This window comes from Thermobia domestica, chromosome 15 (assembly GCF_964235325.1).
Source record: "Thermobia domestica chromosome 15, izTheDome1.hap1.1, whole genome shotgun sequence".
NCBI lineage: Eukaryota > Metazoa > Arthropoda > Insecta > Zygentoma > Lepismatidae > Thermobia > Thermobia domestica.
In genome coordinates, this window is record NC_137468.1 from 21,555,292 (window position 1) to 21,578,517 (window position 23,226).

A 23,226-nucleotide genomic window follows, 5' to 3' on the forward strand; every position below is an offset into this window, starting at 1 on the left:
CTCGTATTAAAATAAGATGGTATCTTTCGTATTTTTAGGAATAGGAGTAGGAATTTGATTTCTGGTCTTTCGGCATCTAATGTCATGTCAGCGCGTGACGTACGAAGGATGATTACTACCCAGGGAATTGAGGAGGATGAAATGAATATGAAAGGAAGTATGGGACCATTAAGGTAGGTACCATCCCTCCATTTGCCTGATACGAATCGCTAACCTAAACAAGCTTTTATATTTTTTTGACCGAGCGTCCCCGATCGAACTCGAGACCGTTTACACCAAAGGCAAGAGCTACGATGGTATACTTTAATATTTTTACTGTATAAGCAAAACAAGGATTTTAAACTTCAATTTCAAATGTAATCTGCTATTTCTTTATTGAAATTCGATTAATCGGTTTCCTACAATCGATTGAGCGTCCCAAGAATATATTTCATCGCCATTCTTCGATCTATATTAAAGACAGAAATCATAAAAAATCTACCACTACAATTTTCAGTTTCATTATTCCTCTGGGGGGGGGGTGAGGGCACGGTGGCTCAGTGACCTCTGTTGCGTGAAGTTCTTGGTTCGATCTCCTGGCATTCGATTGCCTTAATCACCCGTCTCTGTTAGACTAAAGAGCATAAATGTGGAACATTAAACTGAAATATGTTATTTTTCATTATTGATCTAAGAACCCAAAAACAATAACAGAGCGGGAAATATTTTTCTTTCTTTTTCTTTTTTTCTTTCTTCTTCTTCTTCTTCTTTTTTATAGGAATTCATTTACCGTTCTAAGAAAAATTACCATCTTCTCTCTTAAAACTGTATTCAAATGGAAAGTGACAGAATTCAACCATTTCCAGTTCGAAAATAGATCGCTACAGAGTAAAAAGAGGGAGAGAACGGAGATGTGATTTTTCTGCCATCAATTAAATGTTTCAAGAATACTATATCCCATCTCCACTCTCATCTCTCAACCATAATCAGAAGTGATAGCAATCTCCTACCAGTTCGGGTTTTAATATTAGTTGAGAAAATATCACAACATTTATACCAAACTCCTTAATGTGGTGTACACGTGACAGTGTTATTTATTCTGCTTTCAAGATAACCCTTCACGACAGGAATAGGAACACACACAAAAAAAAAAAAAAAAAACTTCCAAAAAGTTGAAAAGCCATTGATGCTCTAACATCAGGCGGAACGATTTGAACTTCCAACGAGTTTCGTCTGAAGATCGTCAGCTGAATCCCTGTCTCTTCGGCTACCACACCAGCAACCACTACCTTACTGCCCCTCGCTCTCTTCGGTTACACCACACCGGCAAACTGAGCTTAATCCCGCTCGCTCTCTTCGGTTACACCACACCGACAACCATTAGCTTACACCCGCTCACTTTCATAAAAGAAAAAAAATGCCATACAAAAGTTTTTCATTTTAGCAATTTTGTTCACTGAACTATGATAACTTTTTTGAATTATTTTTATAGGCAACCCATTTAAAATTGAAGTACCATTTTTATTTTAAGTCATAGTACACTCGTCATGTGATTATTTTGACGATTTTAATTGAAACTAGCACAGTACAAAAGAACGATATTAAATAATGATTTTCCTTTGTCTGTATGTATTCAAATATTGTGCAAACAAAACAAAATTGGAACTAGTTTAAACTGTTTGTGTTTGAGTAAAAACCATTTGTTTGGAGTGCTGTGGTATTTGGAGTGTTAATATCAAACGAAAAGAGAAATGTATGTTCCACGTATTCACATAACGTCGAACTCTTTCAATTAGTTTCCAGAATTAAATTATCAGCTCGGCTCTTTCCTCCACCATACGGTTTAAAGCTATTTTATGTATTATTGGGATGAACATATATGTATTTTTTAGTATACGATAAAATTTATTCATGCTTTAATGTATTCAGTTAGGTATCCTTGAAATGATTTTCAATGGAATTAATATGATATTTAGACTTTAAAGAAAATCTATTTTATATCTTTGTATGATTTCATTCCGGATACAGAATGACCAAATTTTATGAAAATATTTATATTTATTTATAACCTTTGCCAGCAAAGAGATTATATATGCTAAGATCTACAATTTAAAGTGGAAAGAGAACCAATGTAATGTGTCCAATTCTGCAATACAGCAAATCGAACGTAAGACCTTTTACATCAAAGACATGTGCTGTATCCACTAGAGTAGGGGGAAGAATTTACAGAAAAGTAAGAGTTTGAACTATCTAGAAGTCAGCAGTGTTGAGGGCAGAAAGAGTTATGGTTTATTACATATGCACTCATCTAAAAAAGAAAAGAAAGAGTTGTAAAACGAAATGCAAATGGCGATGATCTTTTCGAAAGAATGTTTATGACTAAGGAGAAATGTATTATGGCTTGTGAAGTAAACTAATAGCAAAAAGCGGAAGCCTGTTGATTTAGGTTAGTTACCAAGTAGGTAAGGAAATGTCTTAACTAGTAAATAAACATTTAACAAGCAGCTACAAAACTATGATTTTAAATCTATACATTGTTGTATATATGTCTATATTTCAAAGTTATAATAACAGAAATTCCCCATAGTATATATACAAAAGGAAAGAATCCATTTTCTCTTTCTACTTCGGAGCGCTATTACTGATTAGAAAATTGTTTCCCGAGTTATAAGATAATTATCTTTTCATCAAAGGGAGAGAGAGAAGAATATAACTGAGTGAGTAAACCACATAAGAGACAGAGACCAGACCAAAAACAATTCTGAGATTCAATTCACGGTAAACCACATGATCAGCTAGAGAGAAGACCAAAAACCTTTTGTAGATTCCATTTTCAATTGGCTATATGAACAGACAGAGACTAGACAGAAAAGAGACATTGGTGCCTTGAGAAAGACAGTAGTGAAATAATTCCATGTTCTCCTATTTTATTATTGTTTCCTTAATAGTAATTTTGAAAAATAAAAATACCACAATTCAATTTCAAAAGGATTTTGCAAATATAGGGATAAAGTCGGTGGATAAACAAGGAAAAGGGAAAATTTACTCTTATCGAATATAGAAGAAGCACTTTGTGTAGAGACCATACTTTAAAAAAAAAAAAAAAAAAAAAAAAAAAAAGAATTTTACAAACAATAATTTTTTATGAAATCATCGAGAGAGTCCTAGAGTTGGGATAAATATTTTGAGGTAAAAAAAAAAAAATATTCTTCGTTCCATTTTGAAAAAAAAAAAAAAAATGAAAGTATTAAAAGATGTTTGTTTCTGGTATGTTTCGGATGGCGTTTTCGAAATATTTTGTCGAAAGCAAGGAATCAGTAGATTGAGAAAGAACGTTTCCAACCTCAACCAATTTGTTTATCTTTGACAAGAAAGTACCTTATCTGAAACTGCCTCTCTCTCTCTCTCTTTCTCTTCCCAGAGATGTGTAAAAGAGAGCGTTTTTTCTCTCACAAGAACCTGACTTTTACGGGGAACAAATGGATATTTTTGTCGTTTGGATTTCTGTTATTATCTTATTTTGTTTTAACTTAATTTTGATATTAGTGCCCCTTTAAGCAGCGAGGCTATAGGAGACGTAGAGCTACAGCATAACGTGGGTTAAGAACCTACGAGCTATCACCGAGAATCGAAGCCGGGTCTTCCATGTCAAAGGCGCGTAGGCTAACCGCTTATCCACGAAAGAGTTCTGCTTTTCCTATCGAACTACCAACTTTGTTTCCGTGCAATGGACGCAAAATAAAAAAAAAATAGTATATTCACATTACATAAGTACAGGACTGGCTATCTTGATTGGTTCCCAACCTGTCATTGTATTGTTGTAAAGTATGCAACCTATCATATCACAAGAGTCGTGTTGCGTTGCCTAACCAGTTTACTAGTGTTTGGAAGTTATACACACCTTGTCATATTGTAATTTACTTGTTACCGAAATTCAAAAAAATGATTTCTTTCAGTTTTACGTCCCACGATTCTGTCGGTTAGGCTAAATGAGACGGTGATGATGAATGAATGAACTGGTGGAATGAAGAAAGTGGGAGGAAACGGGAGAACCCCTAGAAAACCCTCGAGCACGGTGTTTGTTCACCACAAAGTCCATACGGCGCGAGGTGGGATCGAACCAGGGACCCCAAACACCGGGGGTGAACGCTCTACCATTGAGCCACCGCTCCCCCAATTGCCTAAATTCAAATTGGCAATGAAGACGAAAATACGATAAATCAATAAACAGAAGCAAAATGATTTTTGGTTTGGTATAATAGTCGATTTAAATTTTGTTCTCCGTTCGAGAACACTTTATTCCGAGCCCTAGGTATTGTGTTAGTGCCTAATATGAATTCAATTTACAAATTACAGCCGTAAACAGTTATTTTGTGTACAATGTTTGTTTAACACGGCACTTTGTCATGGGGATATTTTGATCGAATTTTATCTGTAAAAGTCAATATCTCCGCAGCTTTCCAAATTAGAAAGAAAATAATAATAATAATAATAATAATAATAATAATAATAATAATAATAATAATAATAATAATAATAATAATAATAATAAACATGGCAGATTAATCTTACTGTATCTACATATTCTGTGACTGTAAAGACAAATTGCCGATAAAAGGAAATATTTGTCACCAAAGTTATATTTGGTGTGAGGATACTTTAATTTCTTGATTTTCTCACACAATATCGCAGAAAACCCATCGTAAGAGCTAGAAAACGGAAAGGAAATGTCCGTTAGTATATCGTAAGTTCATATGTAGAAAATGGAGGTAGTAAATGACCAAACCAAATGACATTGCAAATATGTATGAACTGTTTATGGTGAGAATGAAGCTGCAATATGGAACATTGGATGATACGAGAGCTAAAAATATATAACGATACCAAACATGAAACATGTGGAAAAATGTGGTGAGATGTTCACGAAGCTTGTAGTTTCATCTACTGATTTGGCTCCTCACTCAAAGTACATTGCACCAAAAAAAAAAAATGACAAAGAAAAGAAGAAAAGTAAGAAAAGTGAACAAAAAAAAAAACTTTAAACTTCAATCACTTCGACATCCACAGGAAAGACCTAATATATGTTTCCATCGCAGTCTACATTAGGAGAAGGGTTCGGAAGGATCTCAGCTATATCGTCTAGTTGGATAATGCAGAAACCATCAGCAACATGCTTGAACTCTCTTTTATCTACGCCAATCCTTTTGAGACCTAGGGCAATTATTTCTAGTTCAGTGTCTGTTATTTGACAAAAATGTTTGTGAGGTTTTTTTTTTCCTTGCTGGGAAGCAAACTTTACTACAGACTAGGGCAGCGGTGGCTCATTGTTAGAGCGTTCACCACTGGTGCTAGTGGTCACGAGTTCGATTCCAGCCCCCGCCAAGTGAACTTTGTGGTGGAGAAACACCATGTGCATGGGTTTCCTCGAGGTTCTCAACCTTCTTCATTCCACCATTTCACTCATTTCTTATCATCAGCATTTCCTTTAGCCTTGCTGGCATAACGATGGGACATAAAATTCAAAGATTTCATTTCATTTGATTTCAATATAGGCCCTACTGACTAACTTCGTAAGCCTGTGATGTTGGCTGCTGTTAGACAAGTGAAGCGTGTGCGGCATCTCCTAACAAGGGAATATTCCAGGCAAATCAATGGGGTCGTCGCTCTCAGTGTCTCCTGGTACAATTTCAGCCGTTGATATGCTACATCCAGGCGCAACATCCAGTCTGTTTTTTACTCTTTGTGGGTAGTCTGCTTAACGTACCGCTACCGAATCTATGCCCTTTGAGTAGGAAAGCATCTTCAACTCCGTGGGTGGGATCTTCTGTAGCATGCTCTCTGGTAAATCTGTTAAACACTTGTGGATCAATGGGACATATCCCATACGTTCGCAATCCATTTTCAAATTTCTCTTGATTGCTGATGTCATGTTGCATTTGTGATCATGAATATGTGTGGGATGTGCTTCTACTTCAGAGTTCTCGTTAGTAGAGTAGAGAACATGTGTTTTGGAACTGTGCTTAAGCTTGGGATTTCGTACTTTGAAATCAGTGAGACATGCGCTCCAGGTTTCCTTCATGGGTCTGATAAACGCAACATCCAGCAGCTGGCGAAGATGTGTGAAGTTAGGAATCAAGCAAATAAAATCAATGGCATTTTCAGCGCACAATGACAACACTTTAACATCTAAATGCGATGACAAATTGTCACAGATTTACGTCTTTCGACCTTCTAAATGTTTCCCGTGTGATAGAAAGATGGTTTTGAACCAGTGACGGAACGGTGTTCCATCCATCCATCCGGTTTGCGTGCGATTGTATCCTGTACCAAGTTGGCACAACATGGCAATCCTCGTGGTCCATTTTTTTCCCACGTGTAATACAGGGGAAGACTCTTATAAACCACATATGGCGGTAATAACGTCCCATCGGGTGACCCACACACCATGGTGGGTGCAGCACTTTGAATGATTCATCATCTTTGTGGGTATTTTACTCCTCGTCTGTAGATTCCACGTCGCTTTCCCGGATCGTCTGATAAATTGGATTAATCATAGTTGAATACATTACAAGGTGGCAAGTCTTGAATGGTTGTTTCCAAGTTATCAAGGAACGAACCTAGAGTCTCCCTGAAAACAGATGCTCGTGTTTGTTTGATATTGGTGGCCTTTCTAGAAGACTGTTGGTCCAATTCACGCCCGGAACATTGTTCTCGAACATTTAATTTGTTTTGTATTTTTATCTAAATAATATATGGCCATCATTCTAATGCCTAATAATTGTAACGGAATGCCCCAATCTGCACATTTTTCAGCAGAATCTAGAAATGCCAATTTCTTTTCCTTTGTAAATGTAGTAGGACGACCAGGTCTACCTCCACGCTTACCTTTATACTTATTATACAAAGTCCCGAACGGAATGTTGTACTTACTGGATGCTTTTCGAATGTAGGTAGTTTCGCCAACCATGGCATTTAACGCTTCTTCTATCTGATCCGCAAGGTAGTGCCGGTATGGACGGCTCCCAAGTACTCGTTTGTGTTTGCGGGCATGTTCCTGGAACAAGAACACTGATGATCTTTAGTACATTTTATAGTGAAACACGTAAGAAGTATGGAATTGTGCATCAACGTCGGTTTTTCTTTCTTTCTTTCTTTCTCTCTCTCTCTCTTCTTTCTTTTCTCTCTCTCTCTCTGAACTTCCCACACACATACACAAATTAACAATCCTACAAAATAGAGCATGTTCCTTGCCTCTTTCCTGCGAACCCTACATGATTTACAGATTTGGCTGAATTCAAGGCATTCATTAGTACGACATTCAACTACCGCTCAATTGACACTTGTGCTGCAGTATCTTCACAATGGATAAAAGTAATCGCAAATGGACAAGTAGTGAACTAGACAACATTATTCTGCATGTGATACCGTTATCACGACTCACCTATATTTATTTGCGGTTCTTAAATTCTACTTCTGAGCGTAGATACATCAAACAATAACACAGAAAAGTTTATGACGTTGCATTCGTATTTCTCTTCGTTTGGTACGTACAATACTCTGGAGCAACATTCCCTATTGTGTGATCAAATTTTCTCCTTCAGTCTTTTCTGCAACATACATGAGCACATACATATTGCATTCATTTCTTTTCCTATACTCTCAGAGCTATCGTACCAAACAGTAGTTATGCTCAGTTCAATTGGTATATACAGGGTGCGGCACGTAAAACCGGCCCGTAAAGTGAACACATAAAATGAAATGTATTGTATTGAATATGATTAACTACAACACATAAATGAAATGTAATGTATTGAATATGACTACTCACCTTCACAGCAGCCTTCACAGCAGGTGCTGAAAGTGTCCTCCGCCCACTTCAACACACATGTGAGCACGATTGAGGAGATTCATATATACCCTTGTCAGTTCGTGTGTTGTAATGCTATTGGTGACATCCTGGATCCTGGTCTTGAGTTCTTCAATTGTGTGTGGATTTGTTTCGTACACTCTTCCCTTTAACAGTCCCCATAAGTAAAAGTCACACGTGGACAAGTCTGGTGACCGAGGAGGCCACAAGCCTTTGCTGATTGTCCTCTCTGGTAAAACATCTCATGCACAAGGGACAATGATGCAGCTGATGTGTGGCATGTTGCACCGTCCTGCTGAAAGTAACATAACTGATGCTCCTCTTCGGTCAAGTGTGTATAAAACTCCTCCAGGATTCCCATATACACGTCACTGTTCACTGTCGTCTCAAAGAATATGGGCCCAATAACGCGTGTGGCGGAAATGGCACACCAAACACCAATCTTCTCACATGCAAGGGTACCTGGTGGATTGCGTGTGGATTTTCTGTCGACCAATACCGGTTGTTTTGGGAATTTACGTACCCAGACAGGTGGAACCACGGATCGTCACTCATGATGAGCATTAGTGGATCCAAGAAACCACTGGCAACATTGCTCAACAGCCATGAACAGAAATGCACCCTCTTCTGCAGGTCAGGCTCCTTAAGTTCTTGAAGAACACTTATCCGGTACGGTTTTAACTTCAGTCCCCTTAAAACACCTCTGCAACTTCTCTCACTCGCATGAACCTGTTGACTCATTCTCCTGGTTGACTTTCGAGGACTTCTTGTCATTATCTCCTCCACCTGCATCTTTAATTCAGGTGTGCAGACAGATGGTCGTCTGTTCCTGGGAGCATTTTGAACCGATCCTGTACGCCGCCATTTTTCAATCAATTCCTGAATGGTGCTTTTTGCTGGCACAGAACGTCCTGGAAATTTCTCTCGAAACAAATTCTTTGTTTTCACAAAAGATCCAGTGAGAATGAACCCTTCAACAATGGCAACACGCTCGGGTATCGAATACTGCACTATCACACACTGACACTCACCCGGCTTAACACAACGAGGCCTTTTTCTCAACTGGTTTCGACAAGTTTCACTGGCTGCGGCTGCACGTGACTGCTGTATGTAGACTAAGTAAGACGAGTAAAATCGAATAACATCAATTTTGCAGTCAAAATATCAAAAGTCCTATAACCCGTCTCCGACTGACGTTAGTTATGCTTACAAATTTATACGTATTTTAACTGCAGATAAAGCACTTTCTGGGAGGGAAACCTGCGAACTAGTCGACCGCTGTGTCGTAAGTACGTGACGTGATTCTCAGAGCTTCCACATTCGCAGAAATACGTAACTATGATATATTTTGTATGCGTGCCACTAGGTGACTGTTCACTTTGAGAGTTTTAATTAAAGCATCCTCAGGATTTAAAGTATTCCCATATCACTGTACTAAAACTTTATCATTCAAGAAACAAAATCCAGTTTTCTTACTGTTGTATCGCTGCGAAAGAAGTCAAATAAGAAACTTTTGTGATTTTTTTTTTTAGTTTCTCAGCTTCTAATGTTAACGGTCTCAATATATATAAATGAGTTTTTAAAAAATGTCGATAAATTACAGTGAAATTGCTGTTGTTTTCATGTAAATAAACTAATAATTTTGTTTCACGAAATTTATTACATTAACACAACATTAAATTGCTGACAGTCTTTATAGAGTTTAACATATATCGCTTATGAACCGAAACTACTGGCATTTTTTTTTTCGCAATTTCCCATCAGAAATCAATAATGTAATAACACTTCTCTTCGTCTTATACTGGGAAAACAAAAGTTGAATATTAATAGGAAAACATTTAAAATTGTACAAAATTTTTCAGGCAAAATAGCCGTGTAGAATTTATTTATTTTATTTATTTTTTTTTTCTTTTTTAGAAAAGTGTTATTTAAAAAAGAAAACTTTGCATCTCTATCTCTCACTACTGTTTAGAGTTCCAAATGATGGTATGCTTAAAGTGTCGGAAGTCTTATGGAACGGCTTATACTGTGGAAGTCTTACAAAGCGAAAAGTATTAGAGCAAAAGCTGTGAAATATAGTAGGAACCGGATTTTGGAATCGATTCAGGAATATGTTCCATCTTTTTCAACAACTCTGAAGCGATTCAAATTAATCTTTCCCGGTTTTTAACCAGTGTTTCTTTCAGGCATGTTTTTGGAAGGGCACTGCCCCCGGAGCTTTGAGAGTACCCCCTAATACGTCTATAATATAATAATAAATAGAAAAGTACCACCCCTCCGGAATACTAAGTGTGGTCCCCCAGAACAAGTTTTCTGAAAGAACGACTGGTTTCGACTAGGGATGCGCACGAGACAAGATTTGTGGCTGTCTCGTCTCGAAAATGTGGTGTAAAAGTGATGTCTCGACTCGAAAAATGTATATTTCTCTATTAGAATAGCCGTGTCTCGAGTCGAATTTTGTCAGGTAAATCCAGGCTAGACTTGTCTCGTGCGCATCCCTAGTTTCGACACTCATCGCCATAGAATAAAAATGGTAATATACGATAACGAAAAGTATCAGAGCAAAAATTGTAAGATATATTGGGAAGCAGATTTTGGAATTGACTCAAGGCCCAAGGAATAGGTTCAATCTCCTCCGGAATCCCTCTATTCAAACAGGAAGAGGTTCAAACTAACCACTCCCGGTATCAGCATTTATGACCATAGAACAAAAATGATAACAGATAGCGAATAGCGGTTTTCTGCAATCGATTTAGGGTCTCGAAAGAACATATCGTTTATAGTTCCAAGACAAGCTATTACGACCCTCCCGATCACTCTACTAAAACTGTAAATGGTTCGAATTTACTATTACTATTATTTTTACCTGTATGAGATATCGAGATATGGTTTATTGCAATCGATTCATTGTATCAAAAATTGATTCCATCTTCTTCATTAACCCTATATTCAAATCGGAAGTGGTTCAAATGAGCCTTATCGTCATAGAACAAAAATAGTAATAGCAATATTCAGCAATCGATTCAGTGTGTCAAGAGCGCGTATCGTCACAACCTGTTATATTCTACCAAAACCGGAAGTAGTTGATATTTAATACTATTTCTGGTTTCAATACTAATTTTCGTAAAGTGGAAACGGTAAGAAAGATCGAGAGGAATTTTTCTTTTTCTTTCCTTTTTTCTTTTTTGCAATTAATTCAGCTTCCCAAAATAGGTTCCATGTCCTTCGTTGACACTATATCCAAACCGGCAGTGGTTCAAATTAACGATTTTCAGTTTCAACATTTATCATCATAGAAGAACTTGATATTAGATAGTGACAATTTATTTTTATTTTTATTTATTTATTTATTGCAAACGATTCACAGTCTCGAGAGAAAATACGATCACAACCCACAACATTCACCCCAAACCGGAAGTAGTTGGCACTTACTACTATCTCCGGTTTCAATACTGATTTCGGTACAGCAAAAACGGTAAAATATATCGATACGGCGTTTTTTGCAATCTTGTTAGATTGCCAAGAGAAGATTCAATCTCCTCCCTTAACCATCTAATCAATCTGGAATTCGTTCAAATTAACGATTCCCAGTTTTAATATTTATCGACATAGAAGAAAAGAAGTAAGGCATAGCGAGTAATTGCTTTCTGATGTAAATTTAGTATTCGAGGAAAATATTTTATCTTTAATCTTATGAATCTATTGAAACTGGTAGTTATAAATGTACTGCTTCAAGTTTGAGTATTTATTTCCCATAGTAGGTGTATCGTACGATAAGTTTTTAAGCGTACCGTACTTTCATACTGTGAAACGAAACTCACTTGTTTCTCTTAATTTCTGTTCATGAGGTGATCGAAGACACAAGACCTGGTTCTTGAATCTTCTACAACAGAAACAAGTTCCAAGTTTGTTCCTGTGATACAAATGAGTATTGTTTTCTTCACAGATATAAAACTCCATTACAGCTCATTACCTGAAATTATCTCGAGTACGGTATAGTAAATTATTTCATGTCCAGATTCATATCACGCACACACTCGCAGCTAGACCTATCCTCGTTTTTCCTGGAGGAGACATTTCTCCTAATAACTGTTCTTCTTAACAATGTGGTTGTGGTGGTTAGCAGAAAGGCATATTTCATGGTTGTCACTTGGGTGGTAACAATGAACTGTGTTGATCAAATCGGTTCCTGGAGGCAACTAGAAATCCAACTCAACTCTTATTACTTGCTTCCTAACCACAAGTGCATTGATTTAACCCTGCAATACGCGCGCGGGCTACCATTGTAGCCCAGCGTTTTTGTTTTCCTTGCCGCAAGGTAATTTGAGATGCCAACACAAATTGTGTCTGCGTACCTTTCTATCAACTATCATTCTGCATGTTTAGTGTGTGATCGAACGTAAAATTGAAACGAGCTCATTGTTATTCTGCTTGAAAGTTTCATGGGCTACATCTGTAGCCCGCGCGACTATTGCTGTCACGAATGTTCCAAAACGTCAAAGTTTTTTTCATTATAGTTTGAGCGTTGATCAGATGGTCAATGAGTTAGCAGAATGCCAATCCTGATGAGGAATGTTTTCTAGATTGCGATAGTGAAGGTGAAGAATATTTTGGGGCGGAAGAACTGCATTTTTCGGACACAGAAATAGTAAAAATTCAGATGATGTTACTGAGAATTCCGGGTGGCAGGAATGACTGATACCTGTTGATGATAGTGATAATAAATACAGTTCTGAAGTAAATTATTATGTAGCAAAAGACAATTTCAGATAAAAAAAAACTAATACTCGTAATATTTGTACTCGTGCTCATAATATTTTGCTTCGTTTTCCTGGACCTAAAGGTGAGGCCAGGTCTGCGTTGTCGTAACTTGAATGTCTAGAATTGCTTTTAGATGCAAACATTTTCATACTTATAGTTGATTGTAGCAGTATTTACATTGACAGAGTTAGAAAGAGATTTGTACGTGACTGTGATGCAAAACTTACAGACGAGACTGAAATACGTGCCCTTCTTGGTATTTTGATGCTTTTGATGGGAGGTCAATGCTTGAAGGAAAGTGCGCATTGACCAATCAATCACTTGCGTGCAGGACATGCTTTGAGGATCTTGAAAACAAAAAAAGTAAAATATATGAGAGTAAATAGCATATGTATCATTATGCAAGATCGTAATCAAAATTTGGTAGCAGGAAATCATAAAAAGTATTTCGATGAAAAGGTATGTTTTGAAGATGATACGTTTATTGTAACCTTTGTTTGTAAACTTTTGGTAAAGTAATGCGTATTTTTTTAAAGAATTCCGACATAAATATTTACGATGAAGAAAAGTTCGAAATGCACCAGAGTGGTGCATTTATTGCTTAACACAAATAACTTTTACAGTCCTATTCGTGTATTACTTTTGAAAAATAAATGGCATTGATCCCCTTTGTATATACATAGCTTTCAAAACAAATATATTTCTTAAATTGGGTATAAGACCCTTAAAAGGGTTTATAAATACATTTCTCTACAAGAAAGATAAAAATATTAACAAACTTGCCAATATAATAAAATAAAAACAAATGGGCTACAGTGGTAGCCCGCGCTACTAACCATGTCACAAAAATCCGCGCGCCTATCGCAGGAAAACAATGGAAACAGCAACCGCAATAATTACTAGTAATAATAGAAGTATTAGTTTTATTCTCTAGGTATTTCCTTTCATTGTATTCAATGATGTAAGTTACCATTTTCAACCATCTTGAGACCACACCATTATGGCGAAAGGCAACATGAATAGATAAGACTCGACAGAATTCTTGCTTGTGGGTTGGAATAATATATTTATGTCTGCTGATATGTGTTTGGGAAGTATTTCAGCGTTTTTTTTTTTTTTTTTTTTACTTTGATATTCATAGATAATAATAAAAACGAAAATACGTAACTAACAATGGAAAACATAAACTATCTTACTGGAAGACACCTTACGTCTGCTAATTATAATTTATTATTGAATATAAATAAATTCGTCCGAAACTTGTATTTGTGACTTGAAGCAATCTTCAGAAACGATGAAAAGAAAAAAAAGTATGAAAAACACCTAAATAAAGGAGTGTAGTCATTTCTTTTCTGGTGGATTTAATTCTGTAATTATTATTTTGTTCAGTATGGTTATCAGCGTCACGCCGTTGGGACGTATAGCATTGTACTATTAGTTCGTTAGTCCGTCCGTCCGTTACTTTGCACGATACCTTGAAATGAAACGATTTTCTTATTTCTTTTTTTACAATAGATAGCTAGGCCGAGTTCATCAATGAAGTCAACTCGGTTCACGAGTAACGGTGACATAACTAGTGGTCATTAGGGTGGTAAACTTTAAAAATGAACTAAAATCTATGAGTTTTACGTCCCACGGTTATGCTGGTTAGGCTAAACGAGACGGTGGTGGTGAATAATGGCTGAAATTGTGGAATGAAGAAAGTGGGAAGAAACGGGAGAACCCCGAGGAAACCTACGCACATGGTGTTTGTCCACCACAAAGTTCAATTGGCGAGGGCTGGGGTCGAACCCGGGACCCCAAGCACCAGAGGTAAACGGTCTACCACTGAGCCACCGCGGCCCCAGGTAAACTTTATATACTAATGACAACAATTCAAATTCAATCTAGAGACCAAGGCACAACCTTTGTATTTATTACATTTGGTATGAGAATAGTTTCGTTAAAATTTCATTCTCATATTTCACCCAGAATGCAATGCTCAAAGCCACTACAAAATATTTATAAAATGAAATATACAGTTCCTTTGCGAGTTTGAGAAAGAAACATTAATACTGAACAGCGTTGTTCTACTAAAAAGTTTCTAGCTGGACAAATGTCTGACACGAATATGTATAGATTATCAACAATAGCTAGGAGTCATCATGGCGCCCTCCACATTCACTTTCGAGCAAATAGATGATCATGTGAAGATTACCCAAAGCGTAATGAGGCGACATCTGACCTGTTGTCATACTGCTGTGCACATCTTGAGAAACTGTTCCCCTGGAAGAGCACATATTCTGGTCATCCAGGCCATCGATGACTGTTCCCCTGGAAGACCAGACCATCGATGAGATTAAGGTAGTACCTTGATTCATCGGTCTATGCATCGTAGTGTCATTGCTTTGAGGCTCAATGGCGATGGATATGTGGACATTCTGTTCGTTATCGATGATGCAGCACGGTTAACACTGGTACACATATGGAATGTCGGCTGTGGAGGCCAATATCTAATAGTTTACAACCAACGATGTACTCAGATACACTCATTGTTTTGTCCATTGTTAACGTCTGTTAAAATCTGTTGATAATTTTGATACAGTTTGCGCTATATCCTGTTCTACCAACTTCGACAATATACGACGTCCGACATCTTAAATGAGGTGTGGTGTGGCCGCTCCATGTCCTGTGGTTTGAGGTTGGGTTAATCGTTCGTTTTGCATCTTAGGAAAATATTAAGTACGGTAGCTTCTGAAACCCCGAGAAGTAGGTCTGTTTTCGAGAAACTAGTTCCTACACTCTAAAAACGAGTAAGGTTTTGAGAAGCATAAAAATAGTTAAAATTGGCATTGTCGTTGGAAATATAATTGTGGTGACATAAAAAATATTAATCTTATTTGCTATGTTACCAGAATGATAAGAGAAATTTCATATGTGCTGTATGAAAAATATTACATAGTTAACGATTTTATTGTCATAAGGATCATCTTTATAGTTCCATTAAAAGAAAAGTATAGTTGTTTCAGCTATTCCATGTTTACGCATGCGCACAATGACATTAGAATCACCATAAACTTCGTCCGCCATTTGCATTTATTTTTTCGTATAACTGTTTATGAACACAGTTTATTTTTGCTCTCGACTGTTTAAATTTGCTTTGTTCCAGAGCTAATTTCCTGCGAAATAGGAACTCGAAGATATGATACATTTATTTAAAGGTAGGTTTAATATTTTAGAACTTAAACAAAATTATGATAGAGTTTTATGTAATGGAGTAATTCAATTTCTAAAACAGTTAACATAATTCATATTATCTCAGCCGTATATTAAAGTACAGCTTGTCGTACTCTCCTGTTTTAGGGGAACATACTTATATTCATGTGCCAAGTACACTCTTAGTGCTTTAGAAAGTTTTTCTTAGTGGAGAATCTGTATTGTGCACCCTATAATGAACGGAGCAGGCATAGGTTACCATTTCCATCCTCAACATCTGCCTAAGTTACATAATGGAATAAAGGTTCAGGAACGCATTTAGAGTTAACTGATAGGAAAATTTGTGGTGAGGGTTGGGCTTTTGGGTAATTGCATATTAGGAGATAAAAGTTGGAAAATGTTACTATAGCAACTCATTAGGCTTGTGTATAGCCCGCTCCCCCCAGTTCTTTGTCACCGGAACTGGAAGAGTCACTACTACTACTACTTTACTACTACTACTACTACTACTACTACTACTTTACTACTACTACTACTACTACTACTTTACTACTACTACTACTACTACTACTACTACTTTACTACTACTACTACTACTACTACTTATATCGAGAACAAAACCCAACCAACCCCTGCGAAGCTTCTAACCCGTTCCTACTACTAGTACTACTACTACTATTGCTACTAACTACCACTGCTACTGCTACTACTACTACTACTACTACAATCGCTACTACTACTACTACTTATACTAAAGCTTCCTTACCACAAGATTTACAACTTAAATCTTTATAACATGCGATTTCGATTCATTATGAACTAATATGAATCGTTATAATCACTATGATTCGTTAAAAATCACTGGGGGGAGCGGGCTATACTCAATCCACTCATTATACGATACAAAGTAAGTTTCACAGAATAAATATTGGGGAAGGTTATAGAATGCTCACCCCCATGGCAGGTTAGTATCCAGTTTGGTTCCTTTCTTTATCAAAGCAAGTCTTTACTTTGGGCACGGCAGTGACAATAAGCAATGAATCAGAAACCGGTTCCCGCCATTATAATTACAGTTTCCAAGAAGGAAAGACGTAAAACAACGTGCCCTGCGGGGCTCTAACACGCCTTCATTCGCTGACGCTCGCTTGGCACTTATATGTACTGACAGTATATCACTGTCTTGCCCAAAGTAAAGAGTTATCTTTATAAATACTCAATTCACATGGTATTGCTGAGCGAGCGATAGCGAGTGAAGGCAGGTTAAAACTTCTCAGGCCATGTTATCTTCTATTATTATAACTAAATGTTGATATATGTGCTCTTGCCTAAATGTCGCTGTGAGACGGGTACGGGAAGACTACAGGTTCGAGCTAAGAATCTCACGTTCGGGCGACTCTACGTAGAATCCGGGTTATTCTAGTTATATAGCCCCAGGGAAAGGATTGCTCGAGCAAACGGGTTAGCCCTATACAAAATAGAAAATTCATATGTAAAATACAGTGTGAAATATTTTTCATAAAGGAATGAGAGTGTGAATAGAAGTAATTACTATTAGTGTACAGCGTATTGAGTTGAATTTTGAGTGATAGTGTAAGTTTTGTATGTGTAAGTGTGCTCTTCTACTACCTTCGTTTATGCGTATACCCCATTCGCTGACGCACCCTTCGCTACCGTCGGGCCTGCTGCTGCGCTCCTGCTCTGACTCGGTTAGATAACATTCTTGGTTTTTAGTGAGCACCTGGCACAATTTGGTTCATGGTTTATGCACTTTAGTTTTTATGCGATACATCCACACTATTTACAGTCAGACACCGTAAAGTGAGTTTGCAAGTAGTAATGGAGCTACTCATTTAGTGCATTCTCTGCTAAAAGAAACACAAACCTCTAACCTTACCTGAAAATGTAAGAAATGTGTGAAAATTTGGTAGAACTGTCTGCTCGAGTAATGCCCCAAGGAACTCAAAATGTTCCTTCGTGGGTGGGTGTTTAGCGTATGTAACTTATTTGTGGTTAACTCAGGTTGGAGCTCACATAGTTCGTATCCCACACAGTGTTCGTAGGTTCTCTTAAGAAAATTTCCCCCGACTGAAACAGAATTTTCCCTTTTCGTGTCAAATTTTCCCTAGTTTGTTGACTGAGTTGATTTTGAGTTTAACGTCCCGTTTAGCAGCGAGGTTATATGAGACGTGGACCTACTCATTAACATGGAATCGGAACCACATCAGCATGCGCCGGAAATCGATCCCAGGTCTCCCACGTCAAGGGCGAATACGCTAACCGTTAGCCACGAAGAGCTCTTTCCCTAGTTTGTTGAGTGTTTAATTCCTATGATGCACGGTATGTTGTAAGATTAATTTAGTTAGACAATATATTGAAGGAAGTATGAACTACATTTATTTTATTCATTTCCTTTTCGTTTCTAACTTTTTTAAACAAAAAAGAAAAAAACATCCAGTCAACAATTGACGCAAATTATGCTACTTTGAATACACACTAAACTCTGGCTATTGAATTGGTTTATTTCTGAAGAACAAAGATAAAATGGAACATTTATATTGAGCTCCTTCTTGGCTAAACTGTTTTCGTACGTGCCTTTGGCGTGGGAGACCCGGGTTCGATTCCCAGCGGGAGCTCATGTGGTTCGGATTCCACGTTAATCAGCAACGTTCTAGATTACTGGTCCCCCTTCCCATTGAGCAATAATAAAGACAGAAAACAACGTGCCCTGCTGGGCTCTAACCCGCCTTCACTCGCTAACGCTCGCTCGGCAATACTGTGTAGATTAAATGTATAAACTTTAGTAGAGAAAGAAACCAACATAGCTACTAACCTACATGGGGGACCAGTAATCTAGAACCTCACCCTTTCATCAGTAGGTCCCGTCTCATATAGCCTCGCTACGCAAAGGGACGATAAACTCAAGTCAACAATTAAACATTTATATTGTTTAATTAGTCAGTGCGAGAATTTCCCTAGATTTTGACGTTTTATCATAAAATTTCCCTTTTCGCTAAATTTACTTTTGAAATTTTCCTAGATTAGGAAAATGTCACTGAAACTACGAATTTTCGAGTCGAGACACGAGTCGAGTCGAGACGGCTCTTAAAAATCTCGACTCGACTCGAATGTCTCGAAAATCTTTCTATAATTTTTAATATTATTTTGAAGAAAGTATTCACTCAGAAACAGCCTTGAAACCAATTCCAGCTTTTATTCCTTCAGAAAGGTACAGAACGCATAAAATTAATAGTTAATCTTTAAAGATCAAGATTTAATTTTCAGCTCAATTCAGTTAATAGAACTAATAGTTAATGTCGTTGTATTTGGTTGTACTGCAAATATAATGATAATAATAATAATAATTGATTATCTAGTTTGTATAAAACTATTATCCGTAGTCTAAATCTAGTTTGTATAAAACTATTGCGATAAAGTGAACTTCATAAATTCTCTGAATGAGCAGTTGGTAGTCTATAGTAATTTAGCATAGTTATAATTATTGTGTTTTCGTTCCCATGAACGCAATAGGGTTACGTAACTTCTGGATTATTCGCTTGCCCAACTATTCTGAGGCTTTACTATGCTGCAGCATATCACGAGCTACGGATAATATATAATGTAACATTTGTTGTACATCACATATTATGATACGAGACTATTTTACATAGTATATCTTATCTAATATAAATAAAATAAAGAGTTTGTTTGTGTGTTTGTCTGTCTGTCTGTGTGCGACCTGGGGATCAGACGAGTGGACCGAGAGTTGCCAAAATTTGGTCACGGGTACCTTAGTCCAGGCCCCAGATCAAGACGAAGCGTTTTTCTTTTAATTTTGAACCAGGGGGTCTCGGGGGGGACGTTTACTGGGACCGACCTGGGAACCAGACAAGTTGACCGAGAGTTACCAAATTTTGGTCACGGATACCTTGGTCCAGGTCCCAGTCTAAGGCGAAGCGTTTTTGTCAAAATTGGAACCAGGGGGTCTCAGGGGGGCGTTTAGCGAGACATGTAGTAAAAGTAATCCAAATTGATCGACATTAGTGTCAAATCCATAGTTTTCACGGTCGCTGAGATCAATGGTGACACTTCCATCAGCGATGACTTGCAAATTCAGCTACTACTGTATGCGGGCCGGGTATCAGCGGGTGAGGAATACCGAGACATGTATAAATAGCCCATATTGATTGATACTAGTGTCAAATCCATAGTTTTCGCGGTCACTGAAATGAATGGTGATACTTCCACAGGTGTTGACTTTCAAATACAGCCCCCATGCGAAGAATGGATATATTAAGCTAGTATTACAATAAATGGACTGCTTGGATGCCAAGAACTAGTACAGATAAGTATCATTCACTTCTATGAATAGGTATTTTTTTTAAAGGATTTTTGTAAACACTAAGTTATAAAACAATGAACTACATACAGTAGTTATGGTTTTGTTTCCCAACATAAAAGAAATATGGATTGTTGATGAGATATTGAACTTCAACTTTCACTCCTGGAAAATTTCAATTTTGGAGTTAGGCCACTTGGCATCAAAGCAGTTCACTGTAAGATAAATACATTCCGCACATTAGTAACATAGTTGTTCAGGGGCCTTCGATTTCCATCCTCTCAAATGAAAGCTGAACGATTGCTTGATACATGCTGACTATATAGGAGAAATAGTGTATTAAGTTTTCGAGCTTTAGTGCGTATCCGTATTTACACTCTGATATAACTTTAAGTTCACACTCAAATCGAGCTAATTGTTTAATGCATTTCGAAAGCTTTTGTTTTTATGCAGCTCGTTAAGGAAAATCTATTTCATAATCGTAACATTTATGTACTAAGAAACTATGAACGTAAAGTGGACTCGACCTAGCCCCGTGACCGCTGTGACTCAGTGGCACAGCTCTCACCCTTGGTGTGTGAGGACTCTGATTCTGTGTGTGTGTGTGAACTCTGCGGCTAGTGTACGCGTCTTTGCCGTGGAAGACTCGGGTTCAATTCCCGGCGCGAGATCATGTAGTTCGGATTCCACGTTAATCAGTAGGTGTACATTTCATATATCCTCGCTGCTGAAAGAGACGGTAAAGTCAAAATCAACTCAACAATATATATGTGTGTGTTTATGTGAATTTCCTTGTGGCTGTATGGTTAACACATACGCCTTGATCGTGGGAGACTCTGGTTCGATTTACGGTGGAAGCTCATGAAGTTGTTACCGGTATCCCACTTTAAACTGTAGATCCATGCCTCATATAACCATAGATATAATATATATGCCTTTGATACACTTATTTTTTGACTTGGAAGCCATCGAAAATTTCCGGACACAGAGTCCCGTAGACCGAAAATGAGAAACATGGGTACAGAGTAAAACAGCCATAGAAATTTAAGCTTTTTAGGCTAACTTAATCCTTACATATAATGCAACTAGCTTGGCCAAGTTATAATGGAGGAAATGCTATCATTGCAACACTCTGAGAATAGAAAATGTTCGTCAGGTATTACTATCCCCCCCTCTCCTGCAGAATGAAAACCCTGACTAAAACTCAATATATATATATAAAACTATTTTGTGTAATGTAACAAACAGTGGCGGATAGTATTCATGTTTCCTTGCAGAGGTCCTTACGAGGGTTTGCTTTCATCTTCCTCTCCCCAAGAACTAAAATAAATTAAAAAATTGCTTTTACTTGTTAATCTTGTACAAAGGACGCAATTAAAGTCCCAGTGTAACACCCCTTCACATTTAGATTTTTCCCCTGGAAGAAAACCAGTTATTATTGTTTCTTGATTTCTCTGTCTCACCTACATAAACATACGAATAGAATTACAGGATAGGACATGTTTAGAGTGCTTGCACGTGACATCTAACTATATTTCTCATCAAATGTATCACAGATGAAAATTTCCGTTTGTACTGCCTCTATTTTCTGGTACATATGTTTCATTTATGTTATGTTGCTAAAATTCGTTAGGAAACAAGTACAGACTGCGCCTGTATGCCTGACAAAACGTAAATGTACTGGATAATTATTTCTTCATCTTCTTCCAGAAAAAAAAAGTAACCCATCTCATGTCGGCTAACAAAAGGAGGTAGCGGGGTGTCCCGACAAAACGTACCAGCGACAAAACGTACCACTTGAATTTTCGCGACAAAACGTACCACTTTTGACAACCTGTCATAAATGACAACCTGTCATGCATTAATTAAAGCATTTCTGATATTTATTCCACGACAAAACGTACCACTTATATAAATTACAAGCTGTCTTGGACTAATTAAAGTATTTCGGATATTTAATCCGCGACAAAACGTACCACTTCAAGCTTTTTTTTTTTTTTCAGCGTGTTCACAGATTATTCTCCAGATCGAACAAACTTCCCTTAAAGGTTCTGTACGTGACAAACGTAACATTAAACACGTCTACCAGCGAGTAAGAAAACAAGTGTCTTCCAAAATACATTTGACCAATGTGGGTGCTTACATATGAAATGAAATTAAATCTTTGAGTTTTACGTACCACGGTTATGCCGGTTAGGCTAAAGGAGACGGTGATTATGAGAAATGAATGAAATGGTGGCATGAAGAAAGTGGGAGGAAACGGGAGAACCCCGAGAAAACCCACGCACACGGTGTTTGTCCACCACAAAGTTCACTTGGCGGGGGCTGGGACCGAACATGCTTACATATCTAACAAAAGAGAACATAATGTTAAGAAACTACTTCCTCATGAACAGGTAAAACAACGGCAGTATAAGGTTGAGAAGAACAGACAGGTAATGTATCGAGTTGTCAAAATGCAGAAACTCATTGGTAAAAGAGGGCTCATTTACAGAGAAAATGTAGCAGCCTATAAACTGAAAGAGACAGCTATAGGTCATGGAAACTTTTTGGATATTATTCCTTTCTTAAGCAAATTTGATCTTCCGCTTAAAAGTAATTTAGATAAGGTCACCGAGAAGAGTCATATACGAGGAAGTAAGCAGGATAGTGGTCGCATAACTTTTACTAAACACGGTGAATTATGTTTTGAATGCTATCAACACACTTATCAGAGAAGATTTTACTATCAGAGAAGTCTCTCAAGCTTCAATATTTTCTGTTCTATTAGACACTACTCAAGATATAGTAGTTTCAGGCCAGTGCTCTGTTGTTTTACGGTATGTTGTTAAAATGGTTGTTAAACAAAGTATTGTTGTCATTGTAAAATGCACTGGCACTCTACCACAGGCCAGTGTCCTTGCGGTTTACTGCTGGAAATTCTGCAGAAGTTGAACCTTGATATTTAGAAGTGTATTGAAAATTCAACCGATGGCTCAAGTAACATGCAAGGACAATATTCGGATTTTTTCAATTCACCTATGATCAGTTACACGTGTGATTCAGTTGATTTTGAGTTTAACTGCCCTTTTAGCAGCGAAGCTATATG

General features: G+C 37.4%; 1 long non-coding RNA gene across 1 annotated transcript in view; it reads left to right on the forward strand.

Moving 5' to 3' along the window:
* Positions 1-15,462: 15,462 nt before the first annotated feature.
* The window catches only part of LOC145671828 (uncharacterized), a 28,818-nt gene continuing 21,054 nt past the window's right edge, over positions 15,463-23,226 (forward strand). Inside the window, exon 1 of the long non-coding RNA XR_014128535.1 lies at positions 15,463-15,807. This is a non-coding gene — a long non-coding RNA (uncharacterized LOC145671828). The remainder of the gene's footprint in view (positions 15,808-23,226) is intronic.